This window comes from Salvelinus fontinalis, chromosome 9 (assembly GCF_029448725.1).
Source record: "Salvelinus fontinalis isolate EN_2023a chromosome 9, ASM2944872v1, whole genome shotgun sequence".
NCBI classification, from domain to species: domain Eukaryota; kingdom Metazoa; phylum Chordata; class Actinopteri; order Salmoniformes; family Salmonidae; genus Salvelinus; species Salvelinus fontinalis.
The window spans coordinates 38,705,048-38,725,254 of NC_074673.1; positions in this window are offsets into that span (position 1 = coordinate 38,705,048).

The window sequence follows — 20,207 nt, forward strand, 5'->3', positions numbered from 1 at the left end:
CTAATTGATAAAAAAAAACAATATTTTGGGGAAAAAATATTAAAAAGTATAATCTTTGTAAATGATATCATAAATAGGACTGGTGGAGTTTTGTCACACATGCAGCGAACAAATGTCTGCTCTACTCAAAATTACAACCAACTAATTGCAACATTACCACAAAAATGGAAGAGGCAAATGGAAGGGGGAGAAAGTAAGGAACTTGTCTTTCGGCCCTGCATTAAAGACCAAAATTGGCTCAAGGAAATTGTGATAAGTAAAAAAGTATACCAGTTTCATTTAAGGACCAAAGAATGGACAGCTGTGCCACATAGATTGCAAAATAGTTAGGAAGAGATTTTCAATGTACCAATTCCATGGCACATGGTTTATGAACTGATACACAAAACAACGCTGGATTCAAACTTTTAGGTTTTCAGATTTAAAGTATTATCCAAAATTCTTGCAACCAGTAGTTTGTTATATATATGGGGGATACAACCATCCCAGCCCTGCAGATTTTGCTGCAAAGAGAAAGAATCATTAGATTATTTGTTTTTATCACGTTTGAAGGTAAGACCCAGGTGCAGACAGTGTCGAAGTAACAAAAGTTTATTAATTCGAACACGGGAAGGCAAAGGTACAGGACGGCAGACAGGCTCAGGGTCAGATCAGGCAGAGGTCAGTAATCCAGAGTAGTGGTGTCACGATCGTGTGGAGGATTGACGGACCAAAACGCAGCAGTAGGAAAATAAGCCATATTCCTTTTAATGAATACGAAGGCAAAAACGAAACAAAAACACTTACACACTAACAAAACAAGAAAACGATCGTGAAGCTATGAACGAAGTGCACATACAGGCTACAAACGTATAACATAGACAATTACCCACATCACATGAAAGCCTATGGCTACCCTAAATATGGCTCCCAATCAGAGACAACAGAAATCAGCTGTCTCTAATTGGGAACTCATTCAGGCAACCATAGACTCTCCTAGACAACTAAACCAACATAGACAACGCTAGACACATGCACTCAACACAAACCCATACACTACACCCAACACCCCCTTTACCATATAATCACCCAAAACCAACAAAACACAAACATTCCCCATGTCACACCCTGACCTAACTAAAATAATAAAGAAAAACAAAGAATACTAAGGCCAGGGCGTGACAAGTGGGGCAAAGGTACAGGACAGCAGGCAGGCTCAGGGTCAGGGCAGGCAGAAAGGTCAAAACCGGGTATTCTAGAGAACAGGAATATAGACAAGACAGGAGCAAGGGGAAAACCGCTGGTAGGTTTGAGGAACAAAACGAACTGGCAACAGACAAACAGAGAACATAGGTATAAATACACAGGGGATAATGGGGAAGATGGGCGACACCTGGAGGAGGGTGGAGACAATCACAAAGACAGGTGAAACAGATCAGGGCGTGACAGTCAATCGATTAATAATATAATAATACTCTTAGTAAAAATGTTTATCTTTAATTTACAATATGTCGAATCTATGAGAATAGAAAGATTCAGAGCCTTTGTGAAACATCACAGCACAGTTGAAAAATAGACCCATCAACCCAATTGATGTTGTGGGATGAGTTTGACTGCAGAGTGAAGGAAAAGCAGCCAACAAGTGCTCAGCGTATGTGGGAACTCCTTCAAGACTGTTGGAAAAGCATTCCAGGTGAAGCTGGTTGAGAGAATGCCAAGAGTGTGCAAAGCTGTCATCAAGGCAAAGGGTGGCTACACACTTTTTTGGTTACTACATGTTTCCATGTGTTATTTCATAGTTTTTATGTCTTCACTATTATTCTACAATGTAGAAAATAGTAAAAATAAAGAAAGACCCTGAAATTAGTAGGTGTGTCCAATCATCCTCTTCTTCCTCCTCCTCCTCAAATCAAATGTATTTATAAAGCCCTTCTTACATCAGTTGATATCTCAAAGTGCTGCACAGAAATACAGCCTAAAACCCCAAACAGCAAGCAATGCAGGTGTAGAAGCAGGTTGGCTAGGACATGCACCCTAGAAAGGCCAGAACATAGGAAGAAACCTAGAGAGGAACCAGGCTATGAGGGGTGGCCAGTCCTCTTCTGGCTGTGCCGGGTGGAGATTATAACAGAACATGGCCAAGATGTTCAAATGTTCATAGATGACCAGCAGGGTCAAATAATAATAATCCCAATGGTTGTCGAGGGTGCAACAGGTCAGCACCTCAGGAGTAAATGTCAGTTGGCTTTTCATAGCCGATCATTTAGAGTATCTCTACCGCTCCTGCTGTCTCTAGAGAGTTGAAAACAGCAGGTCTGGGACAGGTAGTACGTCCGGTGAACAGGTCAGGGTTCCATAGCCGCAGGCAGAACAGTTGAAACTTGGAGCAGCAGCACGGCCAATTGATTCAAATCAAATTTTGTTTGTCACATGCGCCAAATACAACAGGTGTAGACCTTACAGTGAAATGCTTACTTACAAGCTTTTAACCAACAATGCAGTTTTAAGAAAATACCACCAAAAAGTTAGAGATAAGAATAACAAATAATTAAAGAGCAGCAGTAAATAACAATAGTGGGGCTATATAGAGGGGGTATCGGTACAGAGTCAATTTTGCGGGGGCACCGGTTTCGAGGTAGTTGAGGTAATATGCACATGTAGGAAGAGTTATTAAAGTGACTATGCAGAGATAATAACAGAGAGTAGCAGCGGTGTAAAGGGGGGGGGGGGGGGAATGCAAATAGTCTGGGTAGCCATTTGATTAGATGTTCAGGAGTCTAAAGGCTTGGGGATAGAAGCTGTTTAGAAGCCTCTTGAATCTAGACTTGGAGCTCCAGTACCAAGTCGGTACTCCTCCTCCTGTTCCTCCTGCTCTAGCAAGTCGCTTTGGATAAAAGCGTCTGCTAAATGGCATTTATTATTATTTACTGTGTACAAAACATTAACAAAACCTTCCTAATATTGAGTTGCACCCACACCCCCTTTTGCCCTTAGAACAACATAAATTCGTTGTGGAATGGACTCTACAAGGTGTCGAAAGCGTTCCACAGGGACGCTGGACCATGTGGACTCCAATGCTTCCCATAGTTGTGTCAAGTTGGCTGGATGTTCTTTGCGTGGTGGACCATTCTTGATACACACGGGAAACTATTGAGTCTGAAAAACCCTGTAGCATTGCAGTTCTTGAAACAAACCGATGAGCCTGTCACCTACTACCATACCCCATTCAAAGGCAGTTGAATCTTTTGTCTTACCCATTCACCCTCTGAATGACACAGATACACAATCCATGTCTTAATTGTCTCAAGGCTTAAACATCCTTCTTTGACCTGTCTCCTCCCCTTCATCTACACTGATTGAAGTGGATTTAACAAGTGACATCAATAGGGGATCATAGCTTTCACCTTGATTCACCTGGTCAGTCTATCTATATCATGGAAAGAGCAGGCGAGAGCAGGCGTACACTCAGTGTAGATTACAACTTTACCCACATGAATAGATACTATAGTATTCACTGAAGTGTTTTTGCAGACTTTACTGTAGTATTCACTGTTGAATTAGTATTTACAGTTCACTATAGAAGAAATACTGTTGTAAAAAAAACTGTAGTATATACTACAGTAATTAATGTAGTGTTTTTGCAGATTGTAGTATACTGTAATATTTCCTGGAGTGTTTTTGCAGATTAGTGTACTGTAGTATTTACTGTTGCATTTTTGCGGACATTACTGTAGTAGTTACTATCGTGTTCTGGTTTTATTATCTTTGACATAGAAGTGGAAGCTTTATCCTTCAGGAAACCTACTGCAGAAAAACTACTACACGTGATCGAGGGATGATACATTGTGTAGTATAGTATTCTACAGTTTACTACAGAATTCTATACTAAGTACTTTAGTATATTATAGTAAACTGTAGTATTTTGTTTATGTGGATAGGCACCTGTTGATGTAGGAGTCCTGTGCTTTTCAGACTGATTGTGACCACAGTACCACTCCGTTAGAATACACAGGTTTTCCGGCATGTCCGAACTTATTGCCATACAACTAAGCATTGCTAATATATACTGCAGGACAGTGGTGTAAAGTACTTAATACTAAGTCAAAATACTTTTGAGTATTACTTACGTCGTTTTTTGGGGTACTGTATCTGTACTTTATTTGACTATTTATATTTTTGACAACTTTTACTTTTACTTCACTACATTCCAAAAGTAAATATTGTACTTTATACTCCATAGATTTTCCCTGACAACCCAAAGTACTCGTTACATTTTGAATGCTTAGCAGGACAGGAAAATTGCGAAGTTCACGTACTTATCAAGAGAACATGTGGTTATCCCCACTGCCTATGGTCTGGCGGACTAACTAAACACAAATGCATCTACAGTATGGATAGCCAGGAGTGTGCCCCTGGCTATCCGTAAAAACATTTAATAAGAAAATTATGCAGTTTGCTTTGCTTAATATAAGGAATTTGAAATTATTTATACTTTTACTTTTGATACTTAAGTATATTTAAAACCAAATACTTTTAGACTTTTGATCAAGCAGTATTTTACTGGGTGACTCACATTTACTTGAGTAACTTTCTATTAAGGTATCTATACTTTTACTCAACTATGACAATTGGGTACATTTTCCACCACTGCTGCAGTATCACAACATTAGTCAGCAACTGGTATTTAAGACAGAAATTACACATGGATTTTGTCATATTTCCGACAATTAAGCATGTTGAGTCAAGAGGGGATGCCCCATGGGTTGCTGTTGTAGTGGTTGACAACTGACATACCATATTGAGCATGACATGGACGCGCTCTACTCTTTCTTGTGTTCACACAATTACACTGTTAATTGTGAAGGCTATACTGTTGAGAGAGAAATAATATAAAATAATGGAGATTGAAAAAAGCTATTATGGTTTAAGCACCAGTCTGAGGAATCTATTAATACTCCCTTCTCCTGCCAAGTATAAACTTAGCTTTTTATGATACTACTCACACTGTAAGGTTTTATGTGCTGGCCCTTCCTAAAAGATCCATACTCTGACACGTTGCATCAAAAGACAGTGTTCAACTGTGCTTACAGAAAGATGTGACCAGGTTTGAACTCCAAACTATAAGGCTGGTTATGGTACACATCAAATCCATCACCCCAGACAACCTATGTCCATCTTCCAATAGGACAACAACCCTAAGCACACAGCCAAGACAATGCATGAGTGGCTTCGGGACAAGTCTCTGAATGTCTTGGAGTGACCCAGCCAGAGCCCGGACTTGAACTCAATCTAACATCTCTGGAGAGACCTGAAAATGCAGAGAAGAATGGGAGAAACTCCCCCAAATACAAATGTGCCAAGCTTGTAGCACTATACCCAAGAAGACTCGAGGCTGTAATCACTGCCAAAGGTGCTTCAACAATGTACTGAGTAAAGGGTCTGAATACTTATGTAAATGTGATATTTCAGTTTTTTATTTTGAATACATTTGCAAAAAAACCTGGTTTTGCTTTGTCATTATGGGGCATTGTGTGTAGATTGATGAGGAAAAAATAAATGTAATCAATTTTAGAATAAAGCTGTAACGTAACAAAATGTGGAAAAGGTCAAGGGGTCTGAATACTTTCCGAATGCACTGTATCTACCTCTATCACTCCAGTATATCGGCACATTGTAAATATGGTATTTGTCACACCCTAATCTGTTTCACCTGTCTTTGTGCTTGTCACCTGTCTACCCCCCTCAAGGTGTCGCCCATCTGCCCCATTATCCCTGTGTATTTTTACCTATGTTCTCTGTTTGTTAGTTGCCAGTTCGTCTTGTCTTGTCAAGCCTACCATAATTTTTCCCGTGCTCCTGTTTTCTCTCTAGTCCCTGTTTTCTAGTTTAGCTGGAAAACAGGGACCATTCTGCCTGCCCTGACCCCGAGCCTGCCTGCAGTTCTGTACGTTACAGACTCTGCTCTGGATTACTGACCTCTGCATGCCCTTGACCTGTCATTTGCCTGCCCAGTTTTTGTAATAAACATTTGTTACTTCGAACTGTCTGCATCTGGGTCTTTTATCCTGAGGTCGGATAGTATTGGATCTGACCTTGCATATAGCTTCAAACTATATCGATATTGATTACTGCATTGTTGGGTTTAGAGCTGCAAGAAAGTAATTTCACTGTACTTGTGCACGTGACATTAAACTTGAAACTGAAGTTGAACATGCAGAGAAAACAAAGAATGTGTAAATATTTCACTACATAGCAATATGAATGTAGGTGTCACGTGTGCTCCCTCTCCGGCCTCTAGGTCACCAGGCTGCCTGTTATGGCGCACACCTGTCACCAGCGTTACGCACATAATGACACTCACCTGGACTCCATCACCTCCTTGATTAACTGCCCTATATATGTCAATCCCTTTGGTTTCTTCCCCAGTCGTCATTGTTTCTGTTTCTGTTCCAGTGTCATGTCTGTGTGTTGTTTGTGTTTCTTGTTTTGTATCTCTCAGGGGCGTTATTGCTGGGGAAAGGGTTCATTATCCATCCACACTTGACGGAAGTAGATGTAAACTCAGCAACCAAAAAAACGTCCCTTTTCAGGACCCTGTCTTTCAAAGATGGTTCATTAAAATCCAAATAATTTCACAGATCTTCGTTGTAAAGGGTTCAAACACTGTTTCCCATGATTGTCCAATGAACAATAAACAATTAATGAACATGCACCTGTGGAACGGTCGTTAAGACACTAAGAGCTTACAGATGGTAGGCAATTAAGGTCACAGTTATAAAAACTTAGGACACTAAAGAGGCCTTTCTACTGACTCTGAAAAACAGCAAAAGAAAGATGCCCAGGGTCCCTGCTCATCTGCATGAATGTGCCTTAGGCATGCTGCAAGGAGGCATGAGGACTGCAGATGGGGCCAGGGCAATAAATTGCAATGTCCGTACTGTGAGACGCCTAAGACAGCACTACAAGGAGACAGGGTGGACAGCTGATCGTCCTCGCAGTGGCAGACCTCGTGTAACAACACCTGCACAGGATCGGTACATTCGAACATCACACCTGCAGGACAGGTACAGGATGGCAACAACAACTGCCCAAGTTACACCAGGAACGCACAATCCCTCCATCAGTGCTGAGACTGGCCGCAATAGGCTGAGAGAGGCTGGACTGAGGGCTTGTCGGCCTGTTGGAAGGCAGGTCCTCACCAGACATCACCGGCAACAACGTTGCCTATGGGCACAAACCCACCGTCGCTGGTGGGTTTGTACCAGGACTGGCAAAAGGTGCTTTTCACTGACGAGTTGCGGTTTTGTCTCACCAGGGGTGATGGTCGGATTCGCGTTTACCATCGAAGGAATGAGCATTACACCAAGACCTGTACTCTGGAGCGGTATTGATTTGGATGTGGAGGGTCCGTCATGGTCTGGGGCGGCGTGTCACAGCGTCATCGGACTGAGCTTGTTGTGGGGTAACATCTCACAGCAAGAACTGGCAAATCTGGTGCAGTCCATGAGGAGGAGATGCACTGCAGTGCTTAATGCAGCTGGTGGCCACACCAGATACTGACTGTTACTTTTGATTTTGACCCCCCTTTGTTCAGGGTCACATTATCAATTTTCTGTTAGTCACATATGTCTCAGTTGTTGAATCTTGTTATGTTCATACAAATATTTGCACATGTTAAGTTTGCTGAAAATAAACGCAGTTGACAGTGAGAGGACGTTTCATTTTATAACTGTGTGAGATGGAACAACGAAACCCCTCTGAGAATTCACGTTGGAGCTCAACACAACAGACACTTAAATATCAATTGGTTATGTTAAAGAAGCAACACACAGAAAGGGTTGAAAAGTTGAAAATACTCTAGAATTGGTGTTGTTGATGAGGAAGCAAGGGCTCAATATGTTGCTGCTCTTTTACTTGAACAAGGTTTACGTAGTATGTAGAAAGTAGTATGTAGTATGTAGGGGATGAAGCTCACCTATGTTGATTGATAAGACTAACAACTGATGTGAACATACTACACTGTACCTTCCCTATAGTGGGCTAAACGATGTGAACATATTATGCTGTACCTTCCCTATAGTGGGCTAAACAGCTGATGTGTACATGTTATGCTGTACCTTCCCTATAGTGGGCTAAACGATGTGAACATATTGTGCTGTACCTTCCCTATAGTGGGCTAAACAGCTGATGTGTACATGTTATGCTGTACCTTCCCTATAGTGGGCTAAACGATGTGAACATATTGTGCTGTACCTTCCCTATAGTGGGCTAAACAGCTGATGTGAACATGTTATGCTGTACCTTCCCTATAGTGGGCTAAACGATGTGAACATATTGTGCTGTACCTTCCCTATAGTGGGCTAAACGATGTGAACATATTGTGCTGTACCTTCCCTATAGTGGGCTAAACAGCTGATGTGAACATGTTATGCTGTACCTTCCCTATAGTGGGCTAAACGATGTGAACATATTATGCTGTACCTTCCCTATAGTGGGCTAAACAGCTGATGTGAACATGTTATGCTGTACCTTCCCTATAGTGGGCTAAACAGCTGATGTGAACATATTATGCTGTACCTTCCCTATAGTGGGCTAAACGATGTGAACATATTATGCTGTACCTTCCCTATATTGGGCTAAACAGCTGATGTGAACATGTTATGCTGTACCTTCCCTATAGTGGGCTAAACGATGTGAACATATTGTGCTGTACCTTCCCTATAGTGGGCTAAACAGCTGATGTGTACATGTTATGCTGTACCTTCCCTATAGTGGGCTAAACAGCTGATGTGAACATGTTATGCTGTACCTTCCCTATAGTGGGCTAAACAGCTGATGTGAACATGTTATGCTGTACCTTCCCTATAGTGGGCTAAACGATGTGAACATATTATGCTGTACCTTCCCTATAGTGGGCTAAACAGCTGATGTGAACATGTTATGCTGTACCTTCCCTATAGTGGGCTAAACAGCTGATGTGAACATATTATGCTGTACCTTCCCTATAGTGGGCTAAACGATGTGAACATACTACACTGTACCTTCCCTATAGTGGGCTAAACAGCTGATGTGAACATATTATGCTGTACCTTCCCTATAGTGGGCTAAACGATGTGAACATACTACACTGTACCTTCCCTATAGTGGGCTAAACGATGTGAACATATTATGCTGTACCTTCCCTATATTGGGCTAAACAGCTGATGTGAACATGTTATGCTGTACCTTCCCTATATTGGGCTAAACAGCTGATGTGAACATATTATGCTGTACCTTCCCTATAGTGGGCTAAACAGCTGATGTGAACATATTGTGCTGTACCTTCCCTATAGTGGGCTAAACAGCTGATGTGAACATATTGTGCTGTACCTTCTCTAGTGGACTCGTTACCTAATTACAGCCTATGTTCTGGTGTTTGCGTCCTTGACCGAATCCTCAGGGACATCAGAAGCGTGCTCTCACTTTAATATCATAGAGTAGGACTCTAACTCAAGCATATGGCCCTGTAATGGTACCAACTGTTGTTGATGTTACCTAACAACTGTACCATTGAGGTGAAGTAGAAGAGGCACAACTTTATTATGTATGCGTATTGGAGCATTAGCCCTGCACCCAATGAGTTCATAAAAGTGAAAACTGTTTGGTATTGGGACTTTCACCTCACTGCCTTCTCTCTAATCATCCAGAGCTCACACTGTACATGAATGTAACGTCCTAATTTACTCCAGTCTCCTGCTCTGCTCTGATAGTGTAGTGGCTGGTGGGGAATGTAAACAAACAGCTACGGCCCTAATTCCATCTTTAAGCTGTCACTTCCACTGAGGAACTGCTTTTAAATAACTGTTGCAGGGAAAAGGATAAGAGAACTCTCAGGGCATTTTTTTATGAAATTCACTTTCGATGCTGAAAACATTGATTTGCAGCTTCTCATGCGGCTGAAAGTTCAGTAAATTAACTTTGACATTATTTATCCTCATCTTTTCTCTCTTCGACTGAAGTTGAGCTCCCACTGACAGTTTATTTAGACAGTTGTAAATAAAAAAATAAGCATATTAGATTGGAATGTCTGATTATGTGTCTTCAAGTGTGTGTGTGTTTGTGTGTGTGTGTGTGTGTGTGTGTGTGTGTGTGTGTGTGTGTGTGTGTGTGTGTGTGTGTGTGTGTGTGTGTGTGTGTGTGTGTGTGTGTGTGTGTGTGTGTGTGTGTGTGTGTGTGTGTGTGTGTGTGACATACCAATATAAATGTAGGCTCTCCTGCATGTAAAAAATATGCCTAATTAAGGAATGGATCTTAAAAATGTTTTTATTATCAATGGATAGGGTAGTTTATCAATGTCAATAACAATGGTTTATGGTTATAAGTCATTTATGCTAGACTATAACAATAGCTTATAGCAGCCAGGGCATGTTCTGTAGCTCTGTGTCTATGAAGTCATATGTTTGACCTCCCCAGTCCCGAATCAATGGCTGTAAATATTGTTACTTAAGATGTCCATAATGGCATTAGAATAATTTTAGAACAAGGAGACAGTTTAATTAAGAAAAGAAAGGTACACCAAAGTGGGATTTTATAAGCACCCTGAGTCAAAGCAATTGGTTAACCATTATTTGTTCAGTGATGAGTTTGTGGGATCATGTTCGTATTATGCAACTCACATTATAGATACAGGGACACCACTTGTTTGTCCTTCGAGAAGTTGCGGCATTGCAAACACAAGTTAACAATCAGCTGCCTGTCGAGGTCAATACCGAATGCATTACAGGTCAGGACAGAGACACCATAACCTGAAAATGTCCAGACAGAGTTGCATCATATCAGTTGATGCGGTAACCATAGATGCAGGTGTCATTTGGTTAGCTAGCAAGAAATGAGAATCACTTTGCTAGCTAGCTATGCTGAACTTGAACGACTGTTATCCAGACAGCATATCTCTTGCGTTCGTAAATTCAGAGCACAGAATAACTGATGAATTTACGAACGTAAAATGCTCAGAGTGAGATGTGTAATTTGTGTCTGGAAGTCGCTAGCTTGCAAGCAAGCCAGCTTTAGCCAGTTAGCTTAGGTGCTTGTTTGGGACAAGCATGCATTGGCAGGAAAGCTGCAGAAGGATGAGCAGGCTACTACAATACCCCATCATTTATCAGTGAAAATTTGACAGCCAACTAGCTGAAAAAGTTTGAGAGGGTTTATCTAATGTTCCTTCGTTAGATTTGTAGCTCATCTTGCTCTGGCCAGCATTAGTTGTTGATCTTGTTGTTGTTGTGCATATAGGGAAAAATAGCCTACCTTTTTATGTTTTTTCATCAATAGGACTGTAAAGTTCCCAAATGTAAGAGGACTCCCGTTATATTTACATCTTTGCAGAAGTCCATTCAGGTGTATTTTGTGGCTTTTGCCGAATGCGTTCTAATGATCTAAAGTCATGCTGTTGCAACTGCCTGTAAACACACAGTCCAGTTCAAAGTGAATGATGGCAGGCCTGTGTGGCAAATGGGTTGTTTGCATAAAGGCCTACTGTAGCTCTGATTGGCTATGGCGTACTGGTCTGAGTGGACTCCAGTCCTGGATGAGACAGATGTTTTTATTAGGTTTCATTTACTGCAGTGTCTATTAATTGTCCAAACGCACGGCCGCATTCCTACTCTATATGCTATAACATTTTCACAAATGCCTTACTATACGTAATTCCAAAACATTCTATGAATTCATGAAAACGCAAAACAATGATATTTAAGTGCCCGTTTGTCAGAAAATGTAAAAGGGGGGCGCTGGTGAGCAGCAATGTGTAAAGATTAGTTTTTTTCGGTGCTCATTTCGGTGCTCATGTCAAGGGCTAACAATTTACTATTAATATTTCACCAAAACGTATTATATAATATTTTATTAGGAATCAAACGCAATTCACAAATTTGTCAATTCTTTCTGACATTTTTGGCCTTTTCATCGTAACATGTCGAAACAACAATGGCCACGAGTCGCAAAAGAGCAGGCCTCTAATAACGCCTTGGGCTCACCGGACCCTGTCACTCCCAGACCCATCGTAGTCAAATTCCATTACTTTCAGCAGAAAGAAGATATCCTCCATAAGGCATCACGAGCGGCTCCCATCGCCCACGAAGGCAAGAAGATTTGCATTTACCCGGAATACACGGCGGCAGTCATGAAGAAGAGGTCGGCCTTCAACGAAGTGACGTGGCTCCTACATCGCTGTCGGGACACCAAGTTCGGTATTCTCTAACCAGCAGTGCTGAAGATCACTACTCCCTCCGGTGAGCAGAAGACATTCGTGGACCCAACCAGGGCCAAAGAATACATCTTCACGCACCTACATCCACAGGAGGACAGGCGGCATACGGCTAACTAGCCATTGTAAGCCCGTACTCTGACCCTGACCCTACACTAGCCCACCTACCACGACTAGTGAACGACAACACTAGCCCACCTATCAACAACTAGTGAACTCATCTTTTGATTAGAAATGTGCCTCCACCCTACTGCCAAAAAGGACAATTATTCTTCCAATAACTTGATGTTATGAACAATTATGGTATGTACGGTACCAGTCAAAAGTTTGGACACTCATTTAAGGGTTTTATTTATATTTACTATTTTCTACATTGTAGAATAATAGTGAAGACATCAAAACTATGAAATAACATATGGAATCATGTAGTAACCAAAAAAGTGTTAAACAAATCAAAATATTTTAGATTTTAGATTCTTCAAAGTAGCCACCTTTTTGCCTTGATGACAGCTTTGCACACACTCAGTTCTCTGATGCATAAGATACATTAGAGAACTGAGGTGGTCCCTCCAGAATTCCTTCCCTATGTGTAAACTTGATTATGTTGGCCCTGGATAGAGCTCTACTGAGGTTCAGTTTAACATGATAGTATCTTGTTCTAGTCTAGGAGAGGTAGATGCAGTTTTCCAACAGGGGGAAGGGGTATTTTGTTTTTTTTATGCTGGTTTTTCTTTTCTTTATATTTTATTACTCTGACCTTTCAGCACACTGGCCATGTGATTGTACTAACATTCATGTCTAATTTCTATGACTATGCCTAATTCACATACTCTAGGCTCCACTTGCTTTATCAGCTGGAAATTAAAAGGAATTAACCATGTGGTCGAGCGTATGTATGCTCATCTTAATTCTTTAAGTTCGGACATTGACCCATCTCCGGTCCAGCAACCATGATAAACTAAAAAGAATATGGGTCGACCAGATATTTCACTCCAACTTTGGTGTTAAGGCCAGAGCGGCAGCCATCCTTATCAGAAAAAGCACCCTGTTTGTCTCCTCCAAAGTAATTTCAGATGCTAATGGCCGATATGTTATAGTGATGGGGAAATTGTTTAGCACACAGGTTGTTCTGGCTAACCTTTCTGGTCCTAATTGGGATGATGCTCAATTTTTTTCTGACCTCATTGCAACACTTCCTGACCTCAACTCTCAACATTTGATATTGGGCGGAGATTTCAATCGAAGTCTAGACAGAACCAGACCAAAGCCTGGCGCGTGGCGACTTGTCCCACTACAACTATCCTGTAATGCCTTTAAAAAATACATATCTAAGGGGCCTAATTATTTCATACACAGCTTATGACAACAAACAGCTCACTGAACGCTTATTGGAGCTATCTCAACTCATTGTAGATGTGGACAACAGATATGCCCCTTCTCCAACTCCTGAACTCTACAAAGAGAGACTGCTACACCAATCAGAATTCGACAATCTTTCCATTAAACTAACGGAGCAGCCTCTGTTTAAGTCGAGGTAGACATTTTATGAACATTGAGAGAAAGCTGCCAAGTTGTTCTCACCAGCTTCTACTATCCGCTACTAGCAGCACCATACCTGAAATCTGTGGTGCAACTGATTTAACTTCTCCAAATCCCAAAGAAATCAACAATTAATTTAAGGAATTCTACTCTGGTCTTTAGTCGTCAGAGACTCTTCCTGATGCATCTCATATGCCTGCATTTCTAGACAATCTGGACATCCCCTGTCTCAATTTAGATGAACAAACTAACATGGATGCCTCAATAAGTGATGATGAAGCTACTCTGGCAATCCAGTCCATATAGAGAAGTAAAGCTCCTGGGCCTGAGGGCTTCCCTATTGAATTTTATTACGATGTTTATGTTGCGCTCATTTCATTTTTTTGCTTGCAGTGCGTATGTATAAATATCAGTCAAGTTCAGTCAGTCAAGGCCTGAGGGCTTCCCTATTGAATTTTATTACGATGTTTATGTTGCGCTCATTTCATTTTTTTGCTTGCAGTGCGTATGTATAAATATCAGTCAGGTTTTTGTACTCATTCCAAAGTCGATGTTCAAACAACTGGACAGCTGCAAGTCAAATCCACGCAAGTCAAATCCCAATTTTTTACACTACTATTGGTCAGCAAATATATCTAAATGTGTTTATTGGGTTTCAACATTTGAAAACAAGGATGGTCCAACTTGTTACAGTCAAACCTTCCAACTTCTCCTGTCTCGCTCCTGTGCTCCCCACTGCCCATGAACCTTGGCACCCATGACTTGAACCCCATTGTTAATTAAGAACTCCCTTATAATCTGGTCCCAATTCTGAAGTCACTTTAGCCTTAAACAAGCAAGCGGCTTCTCTCCATGAACATCTAATCATCTCTTCCCAGCGTCACAGATTGACACGGCTTTCCAGTTCTGGCATGGGAACGGTCTGGTGTTTTTTTTGGACATATTTGTTGATAACACATTCGTCTCTTTCAATACCCATTCCCAATACCCACTTTTTCAGGTACCTGCAAATTCGCAGCTTTGCTAAAGAACATTTCCCTTAATTTCCACTTGAGCCCACTAACTGTCCAATCGAGAGGTGCTTAGATCTTAACCTGTATCTGAAGGGCACAATCTCCAGATTATACCACATAATACAGAACAATAATCCGCCTTCTTTGGCAAATACAGAATATGCATGGAAGCAAGACATGGGTAGCGAGCTACCCGATGACGTGGCAACATAGTATTGGGCGTATCCACATCTCATCATTTAGCATAAGGCATGGGCTCATTCAGTTCAAAGTTTTGCACCTTCTCCATTACTCAAATGACAAACTGTCAAAAATATATCCAAATGTTGACCCAACTGTTTGAGATGCCATCAGAGTCCAGCGACTGTGGGACACTTGTTTTGGACATGCCAATCTTTGAGTGGCGTCTGGGACCCCATATTTGAGGCATTCTCACATATGTGTAATACAACTATTAGCCCCAACCCATTCACTGCCATTTTTGGTGTACTTCCCCTAGATCAGAATGTTACCATGCTGCTAGCTCGCCACCTTGTCCTCTTTCACTGGAAGTCTGCAGAGCTGCCTTCCTTTATGCAGTGGTTTAAGGAGGTGATGTCATCTCTGCCTCTGGAGAATGTTAGGTACACTGCGCATGGGTCCCAACAAAAGTTGACTTAACCGGGTCCCAATTCATACAATACATGGAGAGCCTGTCTTTTACTTAGTGTACCTTGTATATTTTGGTAAGCAGTCATGTCTGCTCTAGTGGCCATATATTGTGCTGATAAGACTCAACTATAATTATGATACCGATTTTTATTTATATTTAACTTTTTCCATTGTTTTTATTTCTATTACTGTTTATGTTTTTGTCCTATTTAATTACATTTTCTGTGATATCCTTGTATGATGCCTGGGTGGGTGAGTGGTTGGATGGATGGGAGGGAGGGTTTGGCGTTGTACTGTCTAGAAAGTTTTTTTTATGTAAAGAAAGTATCATATTCTTCCTGGGGTTGTAAATTAACAGATTTTAATAAGATTTCATGTTGCTAAAATGCTGTCAGTTCCACTTTAACTTCGTGTTGTCCCTGCGGGTGCTACATGACTCCTTTTATGAGTCTGACAGCACCCTCAGTTGCCTCGCAGCGATACTTTACACACATCCCCAATTTTAGACGGGGAAAACATGTGAGACACTTAAAGAGATATGTGTGTTGTCCAGGAAGAGATGGGGGTAAGTAATAAAGAGGATGCAAGGTACAAGGTGTAATAAAGCATTCGATGTCAGACCAATTTGCTCCAACGGGCCTGCAAAAGGACAGGGCTCTCTCTCTTTCTGGCTGGCTCTGGCTCAGGCAGTATGTCACCCCTTCGTTCCCAAGGACCAAACTCTGGCCACAAAGGGCTGCTGATTCCAGGACAGGTTCCAGAATGGAGATGGGCAACTTCATTCCCACCTAGTGGTGAGATAGGAGAATAACACACAGGAGCGACCAACCCCATCCACCTTTACAACCATTGAGTCATCCAAATGAGATTTTGGATCCGGTCCAATTCATTGGAATGCTTTGATTTTGTAAGACGTTCCTCAGAGATGACACAGCATTCCCAGGCGGCTGATAAAGGTGTGAATATATGTTTCATCAGCACTGGAGCCTTGAGAGATGGTCTGTTTTCTGCATCTGATAGTAGCCTAATACACTGTAAATCAACCAAATCAGGCTCCTCAGTCCATGTGTCCTCTGTGTGTGCTTGTTTTTGTTCCAGATGATTCAACTAATTAATCTATATAATTGAGAATATGCATAGATGGTTTGATTCAACTCAGTTTAGTTTGGGTTCATTACAGAGGGAATCAGTATTCTCAGGGGTGGACACTGGACTGCACCTGCGGGCAGATTTCATTGGGCTAATTCAATATCCCTCAATCATTCACTGAGCTATCAATACCTGTCAATTATTCACGTTAACTTATTGGCCTGTTCTCAGAATGATCAGAGAGAAAATCCTTGAATCGGGAATCATTGAATCATGTAAATGTGAATGGGTTAAAATGCCTGATCAATTGGTCACATATTAGATCGATTTTGCTATAATTTTGCTATCCTTAAGCCCCCAATGATAAGAAATTTAATTAAAGTTCCTGGATTTCCACAATAACTAAAACTCCATCAATCATGGTAAACCTACAGCACTCCATGATGAGTTTCATAGTGTACCATTGACCCCTGCTTCTTTGAGGCAGAGTTGATACAGTAGAAGGATTATTACATCTCCTGGTCCACTCCCGGGTGCACTTTCTCTCTGCCCCAGGGTTTGTTCAAAGTAAATCTAGCCTCTGGTCCTGGCAGCAGTTCTTAACCTCTCCTCCTAACTTTACTCTCTCTGCTCCTTCTCCTTCCCTGCAGCTTGATGAGTCAAACCCAAGAGGACCATTACACATCTCCTCTTCTTCTACTGAGGTGGAGAGCCATGGCAGATGCCCTATGCTTCCAAGGGGGCCAAGAGGATTAAGGCAAGTAAGTACTGTATCTGCTCCATTCATCACCAATGAGTCCCAAAACTACACCCAGCCATTTCCAGCACAGTCCTCAACTAGACGCAAGTACCAGTGTTTTGTATGTAGAGACACTCACATTAGTAATAAACCCGGGACAATCTCGTCATGAAAACAGACGATAAAATGAACCTTATTTGCATTCATTACTTTAGTTAATTGTGCTATTTGAATATTACACAGCCTGTTATTCAACATTAGAAGTCAATTAATAAGTGACTGATGCATGTATTAGCCCAATCAAGGCAAAACTTATTTGGAGGCTGTCAAATTGAGTAAAGCCCTGAATGCCTTTTTCAGTATGCAGAGATTCCACTTTTGAATTGTAGACCCGCAAGCATGAAAATCAGACCGAAGTCTGAACATTTAACTAAAAACATTCAATTTCTGACATGTAATATATCAAAAGCAATTCAGGAATATGTCCCTAGATGTTGTTCTATTTGACATTTCAATTCTGATCCACCATTATGTCATACATTTAATGAACTATTACTGTATTTCCTATTTCTGCTCATTTATTGAATTCGATCACCAGAATTTATGGACCTGAAATAGAGCTGTCAGTGTTGATGTGCTGTATCCCCTCCTATTCTGTTGATAAACAAATATATCGCAAAAATTGTGCAACATTGTCTTGGAAAAGCAATTCCTCAGACCGTCACAACAATTCCCGGCCTCATTTTTCACATTCGGAGAGAAGAGTAAGGAAATCTGACTGCTTTCCTGAGCAGAAGGAATACAGGGAGCCTACCCAGCTGTGTGGCATGACCTTTTCCCTCCCATACTAACAATGGATATATGCACAAATTCTTTATCATCATAATATGCATCCTGTGTGTGTGGGGCTCTGAATTTTGTAACACTTATTTTTTTTTCATTATCTCTTGGTTCAAAGTTCATCTCATCTTTCTCTGCAGGAACATCCCTCAGCTTCATCCCTCTTCAGAGTTATTTGTCTGGCATAAGAAGCCTGAACGACACTTAGCATGAAGATTAACTTTGCACATTGACAGCTCTGCCACCTAAGAAGGAGAGATGGGCAGCAATAATAGACACCTGACCTTTGGGCCTAATATGGAAAAGTTTTATATTCACAAGGTAACCTTCACTGATGGGCGTGGACTTCTGCTCTCCTCATGATGCCTCCCCTGACATTCACTCAAACCAAACCCATGGCCATCATGCAGTACCAATACCTATAAGAGGTGCAAAACAATCTCAACATTAAATTCTATTAAGCAGGTATTAACAAATCAACCATACAAATCATATACCATGTTATCTAACATTCTCGGGCACTATAACTGACAGTGTCGTGCTTCAGTAGGATTTAGACAAGCCATTGGATCACCCTGAATAACAATCAAAAGGGTAATGTCTCTAAACAAGCATAATTGGTCTTGGACTGGCACCTCGAAGCACCATAGCTAATATCCTAACAGTCTATGTGGTTCTATATCTCTACAATCAGGATCACATCAGATACCTGTGGCTATGGGTTTCAGACAGTTTGTCACGCGCTGACCATAGTTTGCTTTGTATGTTTATATGTTTTGTTTGGTCAGGGTGTGATCTGAGTGGGCATTCTATGTTGCATGTCTAGTTTGTCTGTTTCTGTGTTTGGCCTGATATGGTTCTCAATCAGAGGCAGGTGTTAGTCGTTGTCTCTGATTGGGAACCTCATTTAGGTAGCCTGTTTTGTCATTGTGGTTTGTGGGTTATTGTCTGTGTCGTGTTTGTGTCAGCACGATTGGTATTTAGCTTCACGGTTGTTTCTTTGTTGTTTTTGTAGTGTTCAGTTTTTCCCATTAAAATGACAAACACTTACCACGCTGCGTATTGGTCCTCCGATCCTTCTCGCTTCTTCTCGTCAGATGAGGAGGACGAAGACAGCCATGACAGAATCACCCACCAAAAAAGGACCAAGCAGCGTGGTAACGGGCAGCAGCAGCAGCAGCGGCCGAAATCTCAGGACTCCTGGACATGGGAGGAGATTTTAAACGGAGAAGGACCCTGGGCACAGGCTGGGGAACATCGCTGCCCCAAAGCAGAGCTGGAGGCAGCGAAAGCTGAGCGGCGGCGATATGAGGAGGCAGCAAGGCAGCGCGACAGGTACGAGAGGCAGCCCCCAAAAAATAAGCCAGGTAACAGACCTGAGCTCACTCCTCATGCTTATTATAAGCAGCGCGTTACTGGTCAGGCACCGTGTTATGCGGTTAAGCGCACGGTGTCGCCAGTACATGCCCATAGCCCGGTGCGCTATAGGGCAGCCCCCCGAAAGTGTCATGCGAGTGTGGGCATCCAGCCAGGGCGTATGGTGCCTGCTCAGCGTATCTGGTCGGTGGTACGCCGTTTCGGTCCAGAGTATCCTGCGCCGGCTCTGCGTGCTGTGTCTCCGGGGCGCTGGGAGGGTGCAGTGCGTCCTATGCCTGCGCTTCGCTCGTGCCGGGCAAATGTGGGAGTGGAGCCTAAGGGAGAGGTGCGTGTAGTAGGCACTAGATCTCCAGTGCTTACCCACAGCCCGGTTCAACCTGTGCCTGCACTCTTGAGGGTCCGGGCTAGAGTAGTTATCCAGCCTGGGGGAGTGGTGCCAAGGCTGCGCACCAGAGCTCCAGTGCTCCCCCACAGCCCGGTCCTTCAGGTGCCTCCTCCCAACACCAAGCCTCCTGGAGGTCTCCCCAGCCTGGTGGGTCCTGTGGCAGCCCCACGCACCGGGCTGTCTCTCCGTCTCCTCCCTACAGGTGTGCCTGTCTGTCCAGCGCCGCCTGAGCTGCCCGTCTGTCCAGCGCCGCCTGAGCCGCCCGTCTGTCCAGCGCCGCCTGAGCCGCCCGTCTGTCCAGCGCCGCCTGAGCCGCCCGTCTGTCCAGCACCGCCTGAGCCGCCCGTCTCT